The following is a 7,877-nucleotide window of genomic DNA, read 5'->3' as shown; positions in this document are numbered from 1 at the left end:
AGGACCCCGTGGTGTGGTGGAGGGCTGGATGGACAGTAGACGATGGAGGGGTGCCCGTGGAGGGGTGGATGAATAGGACCCCATGCTGTGGAGGGCAGGATGAACAGTAGCCGGTGGAGGGGTGGTTGAACAGGACCCTGTGGTGTGGAGGGCTAGATGAACAGTAGACGGTGGAGGGGTGGTTGAACAGTAGCCGGTGGAGTAGCGCGCGGTGGAGGCTGGATGAACAGGAGCCCGTGGAGGCTGGAGGAGGTCGACGGTGGATGAACAGTAGCTCGTGGAGGCTGGAGGGGGTCGACGGTGGAGATGAACAGTATCCCGTGGAGTCCCGTTTTGCGGTATGCCACACCCCTCCCGATGAATAGGACCCCTGTTTCGACCGTAGCGCTCCAACACAAGTCCGTTTCCACCATTTTGCGGTACGCCACACCCCTCCCGATCAACAGGACCCCCGTTTCGACCGTAGGAGGTCCGTTTCCTCCGTTTTGCGGTACACCACACCCCTCCCGATCAACAGGACCTCCGTTCCGACCGTAGGAGGTCCGTTTCCTATGTTTTGCGGTGCGACACACCCCTCCCGATCAATAGGACCCCCGTTTCGACTGTAGGAGGTCCGTTTCCTCCGTTGTGCGGTACGCCAGGCCTCGTTTCCATCGCCTCTTCCGTCCAAGCCCTCCTGATGAACACGACCACGCATTCCATTCCGACCCATGAACACGACGACGACGATGTTTCTCCGTTCCGACCCAGCCATGTACACGAGCCCTCGCCGTACGTATGCGTGAGTAGGCGTTCGAGACCCCGCTCGTATATACACATACGTGGCCGTATTTTCTTTCTTGCACCCTGGCCGCTGTACGTACGTGTACATGCTACGTGCGCGCCTCTACTACAACACGTGCGCACCTCTACTACGACACGTGCACGCCTCTACATCGACTAGTATGTACGTACAGGTTCGCGACCAGAATGTCAACGCTACGTATGCTTCGACCAGGTGGGTCCCGACTGTCAGGCACTTCCTTGCCTGCGAAGATGTAGCTGGTGGGTCCCAGCAGTCAGGGGGCGAATTTTTTTTTGCCCGGACGCACTTCCTTGTGTGCGAAGATGTAGCTGGTGGGTCCCAGCAGTCAGGGGGCTGGTGGGTCCTAGCAGTTAGGGGGGCGAATTGTTTTGGTTTTTTTTGCCCGGATGCACTTCCTTGCGTGCGAAGATGTAGCTGGTGGGTCCCAGCAGTCAGGGGGCGAATCATTTTTTTCCCGGACGCACTTCCTTGCGTGCGAAGGTGTAGCTGGTGGGTCCCAGCAGTCAGGGGGGAAACGTTTTTTTCATGAAATACGGTGGCCCGTCCGTGGGTCCTTGCTGTCAGGTGGAGGAATCATTATTTTCCGCATAATAAGGAGGCACTTCCTTGTTGCCACCGTGGACCCAGCTGTCAGCCTCTCCACGTACAGTCCAAGTCCGATGGAAGTCGTTCCTTGACCACGTTGACCACGCCGTGCCGAGAGCACCAGGGCGGTGGACGATGGCGAGGCCTAGGAAGGGGACGACACGGAGGCAGGGAAGACTCGGCAGTTGTTTCCCATGCGGAGGGGAGTACGACTGTACGAGGGTTTACTGGTTCGTTTGCCATCGTCGGAGAATAACAACAGGTGTGGGTGAGTAGAGGGATGGCTAGGCCAGCGATGGGAGTACGGTCGGGCGGTGAGGCCTATGCGGCAGCATAGTCGGCCGTGCGGAGGTGGAGCAGGCAGTCCCGCCGGCACTTGTTTGAGCGGCTGGAGCAGAAAGAACAGAGATTGAAGAAGCACGACGGCCGTTGGATTGACATCCAACAGTCAGTGCTTGTGCGTCAACCTTTTTTTTAGGAAAGCCTCAAATCTGTGGAAAACAGCATACATCCCATCTGCCATTGTTTCTAATAATTTAAAGCCCATTTGCTAATTCTTAAGGTTTTATTTGGAGCCCATATTCTTTTTGTTAGCATTACATCCCATATTGTGGCAACGGTGAAAAAATTATACGAAATTTTGCATATTTCGGTGTGGTCCGAACTGTTTTTAATCCCGAAATTTCGACTCACATTCAAACTGATTTTAAAAATAAATGTATATCAATATAAAATCCAACAAATTCTCCACGCATAAAAATTAATGTCATTTAAAATCTTGAAATGAGAAAAAAGATATTTGAAACTAATTGCCGGTTTGATGTGTTTTAAAAATGTACAACCCATTTCTCATTACTGATGGGCCATTTTCTCGACCAGCCGAATGAAAGCTCTCCTCGTCTTGAAAGATTTGCAGCCCAACAGGCCTGACAATGCGACTTGCTTGGCCAATCACAAAAAAACTGGGCTATGGCCGTGGACCCAGCTGTCAGCCTCTCCACGTACAGTACTCTTCCGATGGAAGTCGTTCCTTGACCACGCCACGTGGAGAGCACCACGGCGGTGGACGACGGCGGGGCCTAGGAAGGGGACGACGCGGCAGTGGAAGCCCGCGCGGAGAGGACTATGAGGGTTCACTGGTTCGGCTACGGTGTGAGGCTGCCGTCGCCGCAGGGCCTGGCCGGCGGTGGGAATAGTAGGGGCGGTGAGGCCTCTACGGTAGCACAGCCGGCCACGGGAGGCAGGAGCATGCGGCACGACCGGCGCTGCTTTGGGCGGCTGGAGCAAGAAGACCAGAGGTTGAAGAAGCTCTACGGCCGTTGGATGGACATCGTACGGTCACTGGAGCTAGAATCATTCATATTGACTAAGTTGACAAACCCTTTGTCCCCGTCAACTTAGTAGGCCCACAAGTCAGCCTCCCAGCAAGGTGGGTCCCAGCTAGCCGGGGGAGTATTCATTTTTTTGTGCATAATAAGGAGGCACTTCCGGTGGGTCCGAGCTGATAGTGGGGGGAACATTTTTTTCGCGAAATACGGTGGCCCGTCCGGTGGGTCCCAACAGTCAGGGGGAAACGATTTTTCGCAAAATAATGGTGGCCCGTCCGGTGGGTCCCCGCTGTCAGGTGGAGGAATAATTATTTTCCGCGTAATAAGGAGGCACTTCCTTGCGGCTGCCCTGGACCCGCTGTCAGCCTCTCCACGTACAGTACTCTTCCGATGGAAGTTGGTCGTTGACCACATTGACCACGCCGCGCCGAGAGCACCACGGCGGTGGACGATGGCGAGGCCTAGGAAGGGGACGACGCGGAGCCGTGCAAGACTCGACAGTGGATGCCCACGTGGAGAGGAGTACGAGCGTTCACTGGTTCAGTTGTGGTGTGAGGCTGCCGTCGCCGCAGAATAACAGGGCGTGTGGGTGAGTGGAGGGATGGCCTTGCCAGTGGTGGGAGTAGTATGGGGGCGGTGAGGCCTCCGCGGTAGCACAGCCGGCCACGGGAGGCAGGAGCAGGTGGCACGACTGGCGCTGCTTTGAGCGGCTGGAGCAAGAAGACCAGAGGTTGAAGAAGCACTATGGCCGTTGGATGGACATCATACGGTCACTGGAGTATTGACTAAGTTGACAAAGATCTCCGTCCCTGTCAACTTAGTAGGCCGACAAGTCAGCCCAACAATATGGTGGGTCCCAGCTAGCAGGGGGTATTCATTTTTTTGGGCGTAATAAGGAGGCACTTCCTTGCGTGCGAAGATATAGCTGGTGGGTCCGACCTGTCAGCGAGGGGAACGTTTTTTTCGCGAAATACAGAGGCCCTTCCTGTGGGTCCTAGCTGTCAGGTGGAGGAATCATTATTTTGCGCGTAATAAGGCGGCATTTCCTTGCGTGCGGCCATGGACCCAGCTGTGAGCCTCTCCACGTACAGTCCACTTCCGATGGATGTCGTTCATTGACCACGTTGACTAGGCCGCGCCGAGAGCACCAGGGCGGTGGACGACGGCGAGGCCTAGGAAGGGAACGACACGGAGCCAGGGAATACTCGGTAGTTGTTTCCCACGCGGAGGGGAGTACGACTGTACGAGGGTTTACTGGTTCGTCTACCGTCGCCGGAGAATAACAACAGGTGTGGGTGAGTAGAGGGATGGCTAGGCCAGCGATGGGAGTACGGTCGGGCGGTGAGGCCTGCGCGGCAGCACAGCCGGCCGCGCGGAGGAGGGAGCAGACAGTCCCGCCGGCGCTTGTTTGAGCGGCTTGAGCATGAAGAGCAGAGATTGAAGAAGCACGACAGCCGTTGGATGGACATCCAACAGTCACTACTCTCGTGTGTTGACTAAGTTGACAGGGCGTTGCGTGTGCATCAACCTTTTTTTTATGGAAGCATACGCGTCAACCTGTAGTAGGCGCACAAGTCAGCCTCAAGTCTGTGGAAAATAGCATACAGCCCATCTACCATTATTTCTAATAATGTACAACCCATTTGCTAGTTCTATCTTCTTTTTGTTAGCATCACACCCCATATTGTGGCCACAGTTAAAAAGTATACAAAATTTTGCATATTTCGGTGCGGTCAACTGTTTTTAATCCAGAAATATTGATTCACATTCAAACTATTTTGAAAAATAATTTATATAAATATAAAATCCAAATAATTGTCCACGCATAAAAATCAATGGAATTTAAGATCTTGTAATGAAAAAAAATTGAAACTAATTCCCGGTTTGATGTGCTTTAAAAATGTACAGCCCATTTCTGGGCAAACCGAATGAAACTCTCCTCGTCTTCAAAGATTTGCAGCCCAGCAGGGCCGATAAAGCAAGTATGCCTTGTTTGGGTATTTCTTTTAAAAAAAATAGAACTGGGCTAGCCATTTTTAGCAAGAAAAAAACACAACCGGGCTCATGATGTGGTAAACATAAATAAAACCCTCGCTAGACGGGCCACAGCCCCCGCACAGCCCTGTTGTTGCCCTGATCCGTCGCTAAAACTAGTATAAGTAACAACTGCTTGTTCCTCAAAAAAAACTGCGTGACTTGCTGGGTCCCTGGTGTCAGCCGCTCATAGTGTAATTCTCTCGTGTATTGACTACGTTAAAATGGTGTGAGCCCCTGATGTCCAACCTTTCCTATGAAAATTTAGAGCCCATTTGATGTGCTAGTTCGAAATAAGTTTGTGGGTGCTGGTGGGGGCTAATCACTTGGCTTCTGTAATGCACAGTGAGCTCAAGCAGCCGGCGAGAGTGATGTTATTTCCCTTGGTTTGGATTTGTTACAATATTTCACTCTAAATTAAACGAATGGCAAGCCATTTGCCTTGTTTCAAAGAAAATATGACAATCACAGCCGAGTTGAAAAGGGCAGGAACATCTAACTCCAGCTTACAAACTGTACAAAAGCACGAGGGTTAATTGTTCATCTGCTTTACAAAAAAACCAGATTGAAAAGGGCAACAACATCTAACTCCAGCACTGTTTTCGGCAGTCACAGTCAAATGGATCAGTCAGGTCCATAGAATGAACATCCTGGGTTATAAAATTTACTGGATTATGACCACAATATGTTGTAAATAGAAGCCCGACACGTTCAGAAGCTCTTTTGCCCACCTGAAACTCCTTTTTTTGCTCTTCGACATACCCATCCGTCAAAACCATGCTGCTGATAAACTTAAGCCTGATGGACAATAGTAACCTCGCATTCAGCAGTAAGAATGTGACAAATCTTGTGTTTGCATGGTTGGCTACATATCGTTCTAGCGTTATTGTCTTCAATCAAATCTCATGAGAAGTGAGAAAATCCCGATGCTTACGAATCCACCGATTGGTTATAACTTTCTTACCCCGTCCTGTTGCCTAAATAGACATGAAGATTGAAAACAGTTAAGGTCTAAAAGAAGAGTGTCGAAAGAGCAACAGCTGAACGGTTAATTCTAGTACACTATATGCGGGCTTCCAATGTGCGTGAAATTATCACCTTTATATACAACTTCTCTAGACATGGAAAGCATTGCAGCTAGCCAATAATCTTGTTCAGATCAAAACTATTCATTTGGATATATAAGATCTTGACAGAATCCAACACCATTGATAGGCCATCCATGGAGAAACTCTTCATTGAGCATATAACATAATATTAGTACAAAATGTGTACTCCAAGATGATATATAAATTATGCGCAGAAATTTAAAATGCAGCTTATGGTTACAAGTGTAGATGATAATATAAAGTACCTGAAGAACTGTGGAGCCAAACACCACATTGAAATGAGCACAGAGATCATGTATTACACCCAAGGTCTCCAGTTTAGGCGCAGAGAGGACGGTTATTTGCAACGGTGAATAACTAGAATCAAGGATCAACCTTTGAAGTGAAGGGCATCTTGGATGATGAGCTGCCTTCTGTCAAAAGAAATTCTAATTCTTATAAGGTTAGGCGACTTTATTTGGAGACAACCGATTCTAACTGTGAAAACAAGCACCAAGCACTCCAGCGCAGGGCAACTGGAGTGGATGATGCTGTGCAATGAGGCCTCCGATATACGAACCCGCACAAGTGAAAATTTCTTGAGAAATGGGAGTTGAAGGTTTAGTACCAGATTGTCTGGTAGGTAGCACTACGCAAAGGTGGCGGTGTGGAGAGAGGACGAAAACCCTGAGATGGACATCGGTGCTGAGGGCACAAGTTCATGCATTTGGTATGTGGTATGTGATTTCCAGGGGAATAATAGAACTCAAGTAGATGTAGTTCTATGAATTTAGGGGATTCCAGCCAGGCATCCATCATGCAGGGCATGGTATGCTTGCTCAGGTAGCATGACGGGATGCAGAGGCTTTGAATGGAGCCCTGGTGGGAGGAGATGATGGCTCTGGGGATTTCAAAATCATTGAAGAGAGATAGCTGGCGACAGTCGAGATTAAGGGGAACGGCGCGCCATAGAGGGCGCCACCGAATTGAGAGGATTTGGGTGTGGCAACAATCCTTGGTGGGGAGAAGCGAGATGATCTCCCCAAGGATGGAGTCAGGGAGATCGCTGATGCGGTCCACCCGAGATTCTACGGGTTCCTGGGATCCGGTGGGGGCGGGGTCGCCGCTTCTCCCCGCCCTGCCGGGTGCGGGATCTACAACAGGCATAGCCGCTGGCGGGAGCCTCATCTTCTTGGCGCTGGGGTCAGCCGACTCCATTTTCCTCGAGGGCGTCGCGTCGCGCCCACGGATTTGAGCAGAGTAACGAATGATGAGCCTAGTTGTAGTGCGAGCGAAGAAGAAGGGGAGCTGGGGGTTTTCTGTAGGAGTGAGGAAGAAGGGGAGCTGGGGTCTTCTGTAGGAGCGAGGAGGAAGAAGAGCACCCAGGTTTTTTTTTGGGGGGGGGGTGTGCTGGGTGTGGGTAGCGCATCTCATTCAGTAAATATATGGGCTTTTGAATTGGTTTTACTATTTACTAGTGTGGATGGGCTGTTTTGTCTTGGGACCCGAGAAACAATTACTACTAGTACAATGGAGACACTCTACAGCTACCCAGAAAAACAATTACTACTAGTACAATGGAGACACTCTACCGCTTCTGGCTCCTCCTAGGTCATTGAAACGTCTCCCTCTACTGAATGTCGTTATACTTTAGTTCACCGACATGCGGGCCATGCAGCGCGCGGGCCCAAATGCCATCCACCAAATTAGAAGGCAGTATGCAGGCGGAGAGTCACCCCGGTCGTAGCGCGGCAGTAACGAGCCGTCGTATCACAAAACCCCACCTCTCCGCAGTCTATGACAGACAAAGCAACCATCATTTCACTCTTCGCTGAATCCCCTTCTCCCTCACCGTCTTCAAGAAAGGCAACACTTGCATCTGCCACTGTTCTTCTCTCCGAACGAAGGGAAGGTAAGCGGATCCGTGATGTTGGTATATTTTCGTTCAGAGGAAAAAAAGAACTTTTGCAAAGCAGTAACCGATCCTCAGTCTCTTTTTTGTTTCATTGTCACTGCGATTTTGTTTTCCTTTCACGG

Source organism: Triticum dicoccoides, chromosome 1A, assembly GCF_002162155.2.
Source record: "Triticum dicoccoides isolate Atlit2015 ecotype Zavitan chromosome 1A, WEW_v2.0, whole genome shotgun sequence".
Taxonomy (NCBI): domain Eukaryota; kingdom Viridiplantae; phylum Streptophyta; class Magnoliopsida; order Poales; family Poaceae; genus Triticum; species Triticum dicoccoides.
Note: the sequence above shows the minus strand (reverse complement) of the source record.